Source organism: Chionomys nivalis, chromosome 1 (assembly GCF_950005125.1).
Source record: "Chionomys nivalis chromosome 1, mChiNiv1.1, whole genome shotgun sequence".
NCBI lineage: Eukaryota > Metazoa > Chordata > Mammalia > Rodentia > Cricetidae > Chionomys > Chionomys nivalis.
This window is the reverse complement of record NC_080086.1, coordinates 153,857,574-153,870,631: the sequence shown is the minus strand read 5'-3', so window position 1 is coordinate 153,870,631 and position 13,058 is coordinate 153,857,574.

Genomic DNA, 13,058 nt, shown 5'->3' with positions numbered 1-13,058 from the left:
TGCACATCCTCGAATCAGATAAAACCCAGAGCCATCCCACCAGGCAGGTCTTCCCACAATTCCCTTTCTCTCCTGCTGACCTCCTTGACCCCTTCTCCCTGGGATAACCAATTTGCATCCACATGATACACACATGCCACCCCCACCCTGCATTGCCCAGTCCTTGGCTCCCCTCTTTTTATTGCTGTGTGTCTCCCCAGCTCCCAGTGTCTCAGACTCTACTAGACCCATTATGTCCATGCTCCTCTCCTCCCTGGAGAGAGGTGTACTGTCCTCACGGCTGTGGACCCTGATATCACACAGGCACCACAGACCCCATCAATGGAGACTGGTTTCTGCTAATCCTTTCCTGTCCTGGACTGTCTTCTGAGGACAGGAGTCATCTTCCAGCTCCTTGCAGGGACAGCACATCTCCTCTACGATTGCCTTTTTTCCTTGCCCTTGATTTCTAGTACCCTGTGGGCTCAAACCTGCCTGCCCTAGTTTAGCACCATGGCTCCTGGATGTAGGCCTTGTTTTAAGACCCACACTATCCGCAGGACTCATTTCTGATGACTTTCTGTGACTTGAAGAGTGAGATTGGCAAGCCGTGTTCTTCTCATCATGAGACCAGAGCCCTGGACACCACTGTTTAGGTCTTCTTGCCTGTGGTTCTCAGGAGAGGACTGACCAGGCTGGCCAGTCAGGGGACCCTGTCCTTCTGACCTACAACAAGGCCAGCACCCAAGGGTGGTGAGCTATATTAGGAGTCTGGTAGCCCAATGGGAGGCTAATTCGTGTATCTCCCACTGGTGCCCAGGGCCCTGAGTCAAAGGCAATGAATCCGAATGACTGCTACCCAAAATAGTCAGGGGAAAACAAAATGCCATTAAGTAACTTTATTTTAGTTCCAGAGCGATGGCTCAAGTTAAGGACATTTGCTGCTCTTCTAGAGGACCTGGGTTCAGTTCCCAGCTCCCATAGTACAGTGTCTCACAATCATTTGTAATTCCAGTTCTATAAGATCTGATACCCTTTTCTGGCCTCCCAGGGCACTGCATGGATATGGCACACAGACATACATGCAGACAAAAATATCCACTACATATAAAATAAAAATAAACTTTTATAAAAAAAAAAAACCACTTTATTTTAAAATGACTCTCCCCATGCAGGCATTCTTCCTCAGACCTCCAGAGGCTGCACACGAGATGCACACAGCCCTGCGGCCAAGCTCCATCTGCCCCTACAAGGTGATCCAGAGTCCAGAGACATACATGCTTCACCCGTGCCTCTGACTGTCTGGAAGAAGATGATTGAATGACCCTTTCTTAGTTGGACTTTGGGCATCTTCCTTTATATGAAATAAATCAGACTCCTTAATGAACAAAGGCCTCCATGATTGCCAAAGCCATGAATTAGTTTGTGCGCTACCTGCGGGATCACAAAAGTACAGTCGTTACAATTAATGGATCCGATCTTAATCACGAGGGCCTCCGCATCAGGTGCTAACACAGTCCATTCTGGCATCCTTATCGCTCTTTAATGATAATTGATGTACCTGGGAAGAATGTCAGCTGCATCATTTCCCACAGGTGCTCGCCCCTCCTGGTTCCCATCCTGCTGGCCATCCAGGATGACAAGCAACGTGGTTTTGATGAAATCCAAATTTATTAGGGTTATTAAAAGTCATTAATTATTTGGCACCCTCTAGATTTCATTTGCTTCATTCTTAGTGAAAATTGACAGCTTTATATTTTTAGATGTAAAAAGTTGAATTTTGCTTTAAATACTTCCTGTCCTAGCTGCAGGGCCTAGGACTCCCCTATCTTTCCCAAAGTTTCTGTTCTGACCTTGCTCCCCAAGTATTGATCAGAAACGAGTTCTGTTTCAGGCAAACAGGTCATTTGTCTTCCCTGACCTCCCCTCCACAGCCCCTGTGGAGACGCCCCCACCAATCCCAAGGACGGCGATCTGGGTCCAGAACGGGCACTGAGGACTCCACAGAACAGACAGAGCTAGAGACCAGAAGATCCTGCAGCCTGAAATGAGCCCCATATTCTCTTCTCCTCCCACAGGTGGGGAGGACCTGAGTGATGGTATGGGCTCAGCCTTGTATGTGGCCAGTTCAGCCAGACTTGGCAAGTGAAGGTGTGAGTGTTCTTAGGAGGGGGCCTGGCTGAACACTCCTCCTCCAAACAGAAAACAACAATTTGGGGACCTCAAACCCATATAGAACCAGAGTGGGACAGAACTTCCGTGGGGACCCTTTCCAGAGGACAGGCAGCCACAGGCGGGCACAGGCGGCGCAGGCAGGCACTGCTTTCCCTTCCTAACGCAAAGGTGCCATTGCATTCCGTGTGCTCTTCATGTTGTGTTCCAGGAAGAGGGCTAGTAACTGAAGGCATTCACCTCCGGTAGGACGGCATGCTACCCCAGGGCTCGGCTCAGTTTCTGTGAGGTTCGTTTGATGTCTGGGACAGGCCAGCACAGCGCCACCCAGCTCCACTGTGCCTGCTTCTCCCTTAGACAGAAAGTTTAGTGCGAATTATGGGAGGAATGTCGCTACATCCGTCATCCTCCCTCAGGAGTGGTGGCAATTTGAAGAGTTTTAGCACTCTGAAGGTCAAGATTAAGAACTGAGTAATTAATTACCACTGATTTAGAGATAACAGTGTGCCAATTAATCAACTGCTCAATGGGAAGAATTGACAATTAATTGACGGTTCCCTTCCAGCCTGGCAGCGCTTTTGGAGTCCCAGCGAGAAAGAGATGAGAGCTCTAAATTGAAAGGCTATGAGGGCATCTTCCTAGCTCAAAGTGGAAAAAAGAAAAAAGCAAGCCATTCGCAGACACCATTTTGGGACATACCTGCCGCAAATCAGTTCCCCTGAATGGTCAAGTTTCCATACAATGGAAATGAAGATGGCCTCTTAGTGACTGACCAGCACATTTTATTCTATTTTATTCTTTAAGCAACATTGGCTCTCTTGACAAGAACCCTACTAATAGTGAACCCCTCATCTTCCAGAGGATGAAGATGCTCCGAGGAGCAGTTAAAATGGCATCTACTGTCAGGTCTTTTCTGAAGGACCCAAAGCAATCAGGTTTCTTCATCCTGTCTGAACAGGACTGAGGGTGCTCGCTGTTCCAAGGACCAAACCTAAGGTCAGGAAGACTTCAGCCAGCTGTTGGGCTAGATGATACACCCCCGACCCCCCTAGAGGGACAGAATGGAAAGGCCAACCTGGGAGGAAGAGGCTGCAGGACTCAGTCAGGTCACGAGCAATGGGCAAAGCTGCCAGTCTAGAACACCAGCAAATACGGTGAGTCTAAGCAGAGGGCAAAAGGCATTCTAGAAAGCCTGTGAGGTGGGGTGGATAAGGAAAAACTTAAGGGGTGGGGAAGATCTTGGCTACTCCTTTAGCCTCTAGAGTTACCTCTGTTCCCAGATTGTCCGGCATCACCTGTGACCTCTATGTCCCTGACCTTGAATCTCTGGATGCTCCTCTGTTCCCAGCCTCTCTGGTCCTCCCATTTTGGTACAGATATTTCTGTTCTTTGTTCATGCTGAGGAAGAGAGGCGCTGGAGCACACCACTGGATGTCGGGAGGCTTTCCAAAGGATCCTTCTAGAAGAAGTGTCAATTGGTAAGACTCTGACCCCAAAGACCACACTGGACCCACTACCATCATGGCGCCAACTTCTAGGAAGTCAGCAAGAGGTAGTCAGGGAAGGAGCATTCCCTCCACTGCCGGCCCAAACAAACTAGAAGGAGAATAAAGAGGAAGATTCTAACTGCCCTGTAGCTAACAGACTTCCTCCAGTCTTAGGGCCCTAAATGAATCCTGCCACCTGACTCCAGCGGTCAGTTTCTCCCAAAGACATTTTCACTTGAATTCTTGCTCATTTCCTTTGACAGTGCAGAAAACCCAGCCAAGTTACTGCAGGAGGATAGAGGAGGAAAAGTAGACAAGACACTAATACTCTCGATGGTGGTGCAGCCACAGAAAGGTGCCCGCTGTACCTCTGTGGGGTCTATCTTCTTACCCAGGTTCTCGGTCACTAGGTTTTGTCTCCACAGGTTCCCTGGGAGGGCTACAAGGGCTGAGCCTCTCTTGCCGACAAAGGGACCAAAAGTGGAGACTGGTGTAGGAACACACAGGAGAGCCTGGGAGGAGGCCACATTTAGTCAAGCTAAGATCAGGAACCCAGAGGTCAGTATCTTTGTGAAGGAAGCTCGGTCTACGGTGGTCAGGACCAGAGGTGCTGACGTATCTATGGGGGAAGCTGAATGGGAAAAGAATGAAAAGAAAGCCTGGCTTAGACTGTGACCCTGAACAATCCTTGGTCCCCTACAGGATCCTAGAATGACCACTGCACATAAAGCCTGGAGATCCGCTATCCTTGATGAGGGATATTTGGACATCTATGAGGATGCTGCCTGCTACAGGTACCAGAGAGCTGAGAGACCCTTCTCATGTCACAAGGAGTCCAGGGCAGGTGACCTAGGATAGGTACAGCATCTCAAAAGTGTGCCGGGGATGCAGGCCCTATCCATCTCTGTCACTTCCTAATGGAAAAGGAATTTCTGTGTCAGGCTGGCAGAAGTTTCTGGACTTCGTGCCTATATTCTGATCTCATCTCACGACTTAGAACCTGAACTTCTCTAGACGTCATCTCTGTGCTATGCACATTCATTGAATGAGTTTTAAACTGAGTTACACAGCCTGAACTTTCCCAGACATCATGCTTATCCCATTGGACAGAGAGAGTCACATGACCACTTGAACTTTTCCCACTGGTCAGAGTGGTGTCAGTTCTCCCTACATCAGGTGAGCTTAGAGTGCACTGGTGTTATTTTTGGCCATTTCCCAATGAATACACAAGGCCCAGGCCTAGAGAGCAACGTGAGGTGCACGGCTAGTAAAAAGGTGACTAGGTAGAAAAGGGGGGCCAACGTGCCGCAAGCTTGTCGTCCCAGGCAGGGAGTACCTGGGGCATGCCCACGAGGAAGGGTGACCTGGAAATCATGGTTCCCCACAGGGACACCCAGTTTCTAAACCGAAATGTTCTTTAAGTAAATTGCAGATGGAGGCCGTTCCATCATTTCTCTTAATTAGCAAACCAATTTATTTCAGAGCTGGGAGTCCAAATGTGAAATCCGTCATTGTGAGTTCTCTGCCCAGTCTCCAAGCCAGGCAGGGGGTAGAAGGGGCAGGTGCTGCCCCCTACTACTACTGAGGGTGCTTAAGCTCCCTGGGGGTAGACAGTCCAGCGTCCCTGTCCCCGTGTAAGAAGCCCAGCAGCATCTCTGAGCCCATGCAGTGGCAGCCCTGCAATAAAGCAGCTCCTCAAATGCTGCTGGAGCCTGTCCGTAGGGAGGAGATCATGAAAAGGACTGCCCAAATGGGCAAGGATAATACAGTTAATGCATTACTGCTTTTATTATTTTATCATCTTTCATTAATTGCTGGCAGCGTGCCTGAGGGAGTTGGTTCTATGGAAAGGGCTTTTAGTTAAATGCCTAAATGAAACGACCACTTAGAACCTGGGAACAAGGTTGAACCAAGGTTCACTCGACTTCAGTAAATCTTTCCTAAAGGGGTACAGGGAAGCGAGGAGAGGCTTCTTTTCAGGGACAACCAAGCCCTGCAAGGTTTGGACACCCCGAGTTGTTCAAAACCCACTATCTCAAAAGTCTGAAGCACAAAAGTAAGAGTCAAAATTTTAAAAGCCTCCTCTGCCATCAGTGGGTGTGTGATCTCGGCATGTGACCTTGAACAAGTGACTTGCCTTCTCAGCTTGGGTCTCTTCAGTGGCACCTGACTCAGCAAACACTTCCCCTGGCCCCAAGCTAATTACCTGGCGATTTAAGGGTCACTACTCATTGTTACTAGATGGAGGAGGGGTGTGACAGACTGCAGGCTGATGGGGACAGCTCCAGGCCCTCAGGTTCCACTCAAGCTGCCCTTCACTTGGCTTTCCATCCCCTCTGCAGACTGCACAGTGCCTTGGGATGAGGCAGACAGGTAAGGTGCAGGTATCCTCCGGGCCTCTTGTGACCCTGGCCTTTTGTGACTTCTCACACTGGTCCACAAAGAATACGGAGACTATGTCACCTAGCTCAGCACTCCACACCAACTCTGCACACTCTTCCAAGCAATCCCAACTCATTCACAGCTAGTTCCCTCATTCTGTGCCCCTGTTGTGCCCATGATGTGATCATGGTAGACCCTTACTGTGTGCCTATGGTGTGCGCCTGCTTAGCTCGTGGTGTACACTTCTGTGCCCCTGCTGTGCCCATGGAAATCAAAGCGCAACATGTAGGAGTTGGTTTTCTCCTACCATGTAAGTGTCCGTACCCCTGCCCCATCAAACATCAGGCTTGGCAGCAAATGCCTTTAGCCCCTGAGCCATCTTGCTGGCCCCCATTTTTAATTTTAAAAGGAACTACCAAACACTTAGGAGGCTAAGGAAGGAAAATTGTGAGTTAGAGGCCAGTCTGGGCTATGTAGCAAGAACAAATCTCAAACACACAAAAGCAAACAAAACAAAACACCTTAAAGAATTTAAAACAGAACCAAAAGACCCTTAAAGGAAGCAGCGAGCTTATTCCAGCATAGCTGTGCCCACGTTCCCACCAGCAGCCCCGGATGGCTTTATTTCTCCGCGTTCTCCTCATCTCTTGCCATTACTTCAGTTTTTCAAAGCCATTCTAATAAGTGATCATCTCTGATAAGTGATCATCTCTGGTAAGTGATCATCTCTGGTAAGTGATCATCTCTGGTAAGTGATCATCTCTGGTAAGTGATCATCTCTGGTAAGTGATCATCTCTGGTAAGTGATCATCTCTGGTAAGTGATCATCTCTGATAAGCAGACCTGCCGCCCACATGCATCCGCACGTCAGTGGGCAGTTCCGTCCCCCTCCACAAGGGACTGGAGACCTCTGGAGAAATTGACTAAACACAGTTTTTTTATTGGAGACAAACACACGAGGTGGAAAGGGGAGCTCTCAGAATGCAGCCAGCACTTGGGAAGGAGGCCCAGTTTGTCACCTGGTCATCTAATGAGGGGAGCAGACACTGAAGGTGCCACCATGCACCTATTGTCTACTGCTATATGAGAGGTCACTTCAAAGTGTACTGACAAGGCATCACTCTCCTTTCTCCTTGACACTGTGTCAAGCATGGTTTGCCTGGGGCAGCTCACTTGCAGGTCCGTTGGCTGGGTCACATTAACCGGGTTAACCAGGCAGTTAACCAGGGCCTCTCAGTCAGGTTGCCTGGGCTTCCTCACAGCATGATGCTGAACACTGGTAACAGGAACTCTAAAGAACAGAAACCAGCAGAGAATAGAAGCCACCAACTGATAAAAAGCAACTTAAGGAGGAAGGGTCTGTTTTGCTTCCCAATGTGAGGATACAGTCCACCATGGGAAGGAAGGGATGGTGGCTGGAGCAGCTCTCAGCGTTGTGGTAGCAGTGTGAGGCAGCTTGCTCACATCAGGGCAGATCGGAAACAAAGCAGAAAGAGAAACACTGGTTCCTAAAGTTGAAGGACACTCTCTGAGCTGAGGGCTCTGCTCCTTCACAGGTCCCCCACAGACCACTGTGGAGGAAAATTTCCTCTGAGATTTGTGAGGTTAATGAGGGACTCAGAATTTCCAAATAACCAAAGTGCCTTGATTGTTTCCCAGGAGGATTTCTGCCCTCCCCCCCCATGTATGTATGCGGGGGTGCGTGCGTGCGTGCGTGCGTGTGTGTGTGTGTGTGTGTGTGTATGGGCCAGAAAACAAACTCAGGTGTCCTCAAATACTGTCCACCCTTTTCTTGTGGGGAGAGGATCTCTCACTGACCTGGAACTGGCCAGGTAGGTTGACTGGTTGGCTGACCAAAGAATGAGTCCCAGAGATCTGTTTATCTGTCTCCCTGGTACTGGGATAATGTGTGGCATACAGACATGCAAGGCTTTAAAATAAACAAACAGAAAACAAAACAAAACAAAATAACTTGGGTCCTGGGGATTGAACTCATGTCCTTGTGCTTGCAAAGTTCCCATACCTTTGCTCAAATATGAGCAGTCTACAGCCAGCCAACCGTGTCCTTTATGGAAGCTACAGAGGTAAAGTCTCTTTCAGGAGACTGAGCATTTAAATGGGGTTTGTGAGCAATGTATTATAAACTGCTCAATGGCTCAACATAGACCCACTGCATATTTGGAACTTGGGCAATGTGCATGGCTTGCAGAGGCAGTGAATGGACTTCCACCATGTTGGACTGTGCAGAGCAAGCAGGCAGGGCCATATATATATGCTAAAAATGATGCAGCTTAAGTTTTTAAGAAGCGCTTAGCATTTTAAGAGGCACTCCTGGACAATAAAGAATTACAAATACATAATAGGACAGATTCAGACATAAAAGACCTCTAAACAGGTCACAGTGTTGGATAAATGTACGAAGGCTTGGGAGAGAGACTGTAAAGAGTATAGAGAGTTGAGGAAAATATAAAACAAAGTCTTTTTAAAAAATATTTATTTATTATGTATACAGTATTCTGCCCACATATATCCCTATAGGTCAGAAGAAGGCACCATGTCTCATTATAGATGGTTGTGAGCCACCATGTGCTTGCTGGGAATTGAACTCAGGACCTCTGGAAGAACAGCCAGTGAGTGCTCTTAACCTCTGAGCCATCTCTCCAGCCCCCAAAACAAAGTCTTTAAAGAGACAGAGTACAGACAGTCATAGATAAAAGGAGTAAAGAAAAAAAAGCCACATAAAGATGGAGAATACAGAGAATCTGATTATGTATATTATTGTGTTTTCTTTGAAATTTTTGACTGTGAAGGAGTAAGTACAGACAGATATTTCATTTATGGGCTGCTAAGCTGAATCAGCATATATATTTTAAAGGGACCTTGATTTCAGAATTTGGGTTTAAGCATATGTTGCTTTGGAAAAGAGGTTCTTCTTTTGTTTCCACAGAGGATGAGAACCTGCGAGTTTATTCCAGGCTAATATGGTTTGATGCACCAAGACCCCCTGAAAGGTCACTGTGAACACCCCTAAAAATTACTTCACCCAACAAAAATCAGGAAGCATTATGAACTACACCCATATTCCCAAAAATTGTCTATACATGTTTCTTTACATTTAAAGGGGGATATGCTATAAAGATTTGCATTAGTATGGATCTTGGTTTATTGATACAAATTTAAGGTCAATTTTGTTATATGTATATTTCTGCTCTTGATTAAGGTATTATGATTGTGTAGTTCATTTAAAAATGTCTTGTATAATTAAGAAATATAGGTTAATAGATAATCATCTATAATAGTCAAGCTTGTAGTCATGTTAGTTAGGTTTTCTAGATATACAGAGATATATTTCAATTAGGAAGATATTCTTCAAACCTTTCAAAGACTACAGAATATGGCATTTAAAATGTTTAAAAACTTAGGCCTTTTCATGACAATGAGACACATCTCTTCCTGGCATCACCAATAACTTCAAGAGGAAGATGGACATCGAAGAGGCTCCTTATGGAGTTTGTTAGCCATCTGGGCAAGAAACTGCTCTTGCCTGGACTGATGAATTGGACATGCAGGACCCACAGAGAAATGACTGCTAAACTTGCCTAAAGGTGAGACCATCCTTCAGGGTTCCTGCTTCATGAAAGATTCTGTAAGACATTCTACAGGATACAGAAGAAAGTGACTGGCAAACTGTCAAGATAGGCAGAGCTGTCTTTGAAATTTCCTGCTTCATGGAAAAGTCTGCCAGATACTATGGGCCTGTAGGCTGAATATGGATGCCCCAACATTACAGAAGAACTTTGGGTAACTGTTCAGGTAGCGAGATGTCTCTGTCAATTCTAGTTTTGGAAGTTGCTTACAATGTACTTCCTGTTTACTTAGGTAATATTATATCCTTCTGATGTCTTTGATGGAGTTGAAGGGTTGATAGTTATAATTTTTCTTAGTTATGATAAAAGATAAAGTAGATATAAATATTGTAACTGTAATTCTTACTTGATATCTAATTTGCTATATGTAATTTACTATGTTAAAGTTAAAACCTTCTTTTTTATTTAAACAGAAAAGGGGAGGTGATGTGGAATTCCCCTCTGTATGCTGTGAATACCATTGGGCCTGCACAGGGAGTAGAGGTAGGCAGGAAAAAACTAAACTGAATGCTAGGAGGAAGAAGGGTAGAGACAAGGAGAAGCCATGTAGCCCCCACTGGAGACAGACACTGGATGGAACTTTACCCGGTAAGCCATAGCCACATGGTGATACACAGATTAATAGAGATGGGTTAGTTTAGGATATGAGTTAGCCAGAAATACGCTTAAGCTATTAGCCAAGCAGTATTACAAATAATATGGTTTCTGTGTGATTTTTTTGGAGCTGAGCAGACAGGAACCAACCAGCAGCCTCCCCCAACAAATAGCAACCACCTACTTCAAGGACCCCAAATAGGACTAAAATTGCACAAGAGCCTTAGGGCAAGAGTCAGTGCCGATGCCAGGTGCCAAGTCAAGAACTGCAGTGTTACTGGATCTTGACCCAGAAACCTAGGAGATAATGTTCTCAAGTGTCCAGTCTTTGAAGCTGGAAACTGGGACAGGCTCATTTGTGTGTAGGACGCTGATTGCCAACAGTTAATCACCAAGGGTAAGTGGAAGAAATCATTCCTGCTCATTTGCAAATGGAAATCAAATGAGGACTGTGGCGAACACCAGCGCTTTCATTTCCAAATGCAGGTTTGCTGACCTTGGGTTGCCTGGCAGGTGCAACTGAGTCCAAACTTCTGCTTCGGGCACATCTGGGAAAGCTCAGGATGTTCTCAGCATTCCTGCTCATCTCAGGGCACATCTATTTAGTCCACAAAGCATGAACCATCTTCAGATGTTGTGAATTCATGCACACACTCAAATAGCCACATTTCCCTTCTTTATTGCTCTGCAGAAACACACTTCACCTTGCTTGAAGGGCCCCAGCAAATCACGCTGAAACCCTTCCAAAAGCCAAGGGATACACTGATAAACTCCTTGTTGAAATGCAAGCCTCAAGAAACTTTATATCGCTAATATGCTCATATACTGGGGAGTATATATAGTATATTTATGGGGGCTTTCTCCCCTCCATTCCCAATTGTGGGATGTTTTCCCATTTATAGGGCAGTTTGATAATACTGCATTTTATGCCCTCAAAGGCATGCGCACTGAGTCCTGAACTAATAGCCCTGTGTATGCAATGTGTAATGGATTTCTCTCCTCGCTGTGGGATTCATTACCATGATTTATGGCTGTTTTAATGTACACAGCCTTCTCAAACAACTTAGAGTTGATTGTTCTGGAACTAGACTTGGGTCCAAGATTGCTCTGGAGCAGGGCCATTGTGCAAAAAGTTATCGGTGTCCCTGAGGTAAACAACCTTGGACCAAAGGCTTCAGATTCGCCATGAATGATGACCAGCCCCACATTCACGCCAGGAGCCATTGGGAACTGGACTTCCTATGCTAGGCTCGAGTGGCACAGTAGCACCCAGGTGGAGGGCTGTGAACCCTTACTAGCTTTCTTGCACTCACTGAGTGTTGTCATGGAGCATTTGGAAAGTGACAGAAGAGGTTCAAGCTGACCATCCACTGTCACCACTGGAGGCAGCCGTATGGTACTCGAGCATAGGAGCAACCTTTGTGGTGTTAGCACCCTACCTGCTGAGCCACATCCATAGGCCCTGTGGCACTAGTTTTAAGATTCCTAACGTAACCAGGAATGGTTTAGTGCCAGGCAGTGTTGGTACATGACCTTAATCCCAGCACACAGGAGGACAAGCTCTGAGTTCCAGGCCAGCCTGGTCTACAGAGTGAGTTCCAGGACAGCCAGGGCTACACAGAGAAACCCTGTCTCCAAAACAAAATCTCTCTCTGTCTCTGTCTCTCTCTCACACACGAATAAATAAATAAATAGATAGATAGATAGATAAATAAATAAATATGGTTTAGTGTATTGTCACAGTGTGTGGCCATAATGAAATCTACCTCCAGGAAAATGTCCTTCTCAGAAGGCAGGAATCAGAGACTAGAAACGATAGAGACAGGCTGGAGAGGCCCCTTTGCTATATGTAAATAGGATCAGTGTGTCTGTGTGGGCTTCTGCTGGACAGCACTGGCCTCCAGCCCAGAGGCTCCAAAAGGTGCAGAAGGGCTTCAGAGCTCAGTGAAGGGAAGGAAACCCTGTGAAAGGTAGAGAAGTTTGGAGAAGTAAGAACCAAAGTGACATCCTCAGTCCAAAGACTCCAGACTATCATGGCCAGGAGATGACCCAACTGGGTATAAAACCTTTCCAGAAACAAGTGACCACTGGTTTCCAGAAGACAGGACCTGGTGCTAAGGACCTCTCCTTCCTTGCACTCAAAGTTGGGTGTAGTGGTGCACACCAGTTATTCCAGCACTCAAGAGGCTGAGGCAGGATGGTTGCCTGTGAGTCTAAGGTTAGCCTGGTCTCGAGATGCCTCAGTGGTTAAAGCTACTTACTGTGTGAGCCTGGCAACCTGGGTTCAATTCCTAAAACTCACGTAGAGGTTGAAGGAGAGAACTGACTTCACAAAATCATTCTCTAACCTTCACACACACACACACACACACGCACACACACACACACGCACGCACGCACACGCACACACACACACGAGTCTTGTGTTGAAGAAAGTACAGAGAACTCATGGCTAATAAACGAACCCCTGCTTCCTGAGGGCTTGGTGCATCTAGAGTCTCTTGTATCAGCACCTGGGTTTCTTTAAGAGATGACAATCTTCAGTGCCGTGTGGGATGGAGTGCATTCAGTAAATCTCTAGGTTTTCCTGCTCTGTTCTTCCGTGTGCCCCTCAGCTGTGCCTCCAGCTAAGTTGATCATGGAGTTGACCTTGTTTGGGCAACTGTCTTGTTCCACTCTGGTTCCTCATGGGAGCCAGGAGATGCTTACCAATATTGTCATTCTTTTCATGAAGTGTGGCCTGCTTAGCTCTTGTGCAGGTGCAGTTTGCCTGAGGTTTTCTGCTGGTGAGATATCA